Source organism: Amblyomma americanum, chromosome 1, assembly GCF_052857255.1.
Source record: "Amblyomma americanum isolate KBUSLIRL-KWMA chromosome 1, ASM5285725v1, whole genome shotgun sequence".
NCBI classification, from domain to species: Eukaryota; Metazoa; Arthropoda; class Arachnida; order Ixodida; family Ixodidae; genus Amblyomma; species Amblyomma americanum.
The window spans coordinates 305697280-305698892 of record NC_135497.1 but is presented as its reverse complement, the minus strand read 5'-3'; positions in this window follow the sequence as shown (position 1 = coordinate 305698892).

The following is a 1613-nucleotide window of genomic DNA, read 5'->3' as shown; positions in this document are numbered from 1 at the left end:
TTCGCAATATCGGGCTTTTCTTTTCGCTTCTCTCTGCCAAGGACGTCCGCTTATTGCGCCAGCCCGCGTTCTCAACGCCCGCGGCGCGCTAACCACTAATAGGAGCGTGAAAGCGGAATTAGACGAGCTTCGGCGTGATTGTGCGCTCGTCCGGACAAACGGCTTCAATTAGGGCTGTCGCCGTAGAGCTCTGTTCTGGCTCGGAGCCATTTCAGAGCGCCCCCACATAACATTCACAGAGGCGAAAGCGCTATGGTTGCGCGAGTGTAAAAGCACATGCCGCAGCGAACATGTAGACGAAGTGCTAAGCGCGAACTTCCGGTGCTCAGTGAGCTCGTGGTCCGGAAGTGGAGATGAACCGACAATTTTAATTCCAGTAGCCCTGTACGATATTGTTGGGGACTTCAGTTTTCAGTTTTGTGCAAGGTAAAACGTCGTCATCAACCCAGTCGGATGCACTGCAGTTCGAACGTCTCTCCCACTGATAAACAATTAACCCCGTCCTACGGCTGCTTCGACCGTATGCTGTTCCCGAAAACTTCCTAATCGGAGCATCTCATTTGACTCTGTCGCCTCCTGAGTGTTTCCTTTGACTTCCATAGGAACTATAGACATAAAATTTGCGGAAATTTTGAACGCCGAAAAAAAAGGAGGAAACTTTTTTTTTCTAGAAATAATGAAATCATTGCAAAAATACCGGCGAAATACTACACGCCTGTACGATAAAAACAGCTTTTTGCTGGCGTCTGGTATCGATGCACGTTTCCGTCTATTAGCAGCAAGGAATGCGCATGCGCTGCAGCACAAAGTTTTTCGAGAAGTGGCCACCGGATATTAGGGCCGTATGCTAAGTCTGTACACTACAACGTTTCAGGGATCCCGTCTTGTTACAGCTTTTCCAGCAGCCAATCGGATGAAGCCGTGAGATCCGAGAGCACGATATTCTTTCGAAAATTGACAGCACCAAGGATAAGAAGGAAGCTCACAGACAAGCCGATCAGTATAATTCACAGAAACGTCTGTTGAGAAAAAAACACGTTTGATGAGGAGCTGTCGCTAATGATATAGTGCGGCAGTGGAGCAGGTTTGTTGCTTCGAACCGATACTGGCTTGAAGCCTTCGGGCTTCGAAGGCTTGCATTCGTTCCGCCACTAAGAAACTCGCTAGGCGAACCACTCTAGGAGTTTGAATATGACAAGGTGGTGAGAGAAACAAAAAAGCTAAAATTTGCTTTGCGCTTTGGGTAATATTGTTTAGGACCAACTGCTGCTGGACAAACGTTCGCTAGGAGAACCAGAGGAACTTTTTTGTATTTACGTCAGGGTGCACTCAGCTGGCATGCTGAGAGCAGAAATACAGTTCTGTTGAGCTGCTCGTAAGTGCAGTCGCCTGTAGTTCGACGGTGGGGCTGCCCTCAGTTGGCATTTCTAACTAAGCCTGAGCAAATCATGTTTATCGGTCATACTCTAACACGAAGAATCCTGCGTTGACGTTTTCCGTGATATGTATTGATTTTCTCATCCCAGTGCTACCTCCTCTCCACACGATGCCAACAAAATACAGTTATAAAATGCAGTTATAAACCTCGCGACAACAAAGTCGAAAGAGTCTCG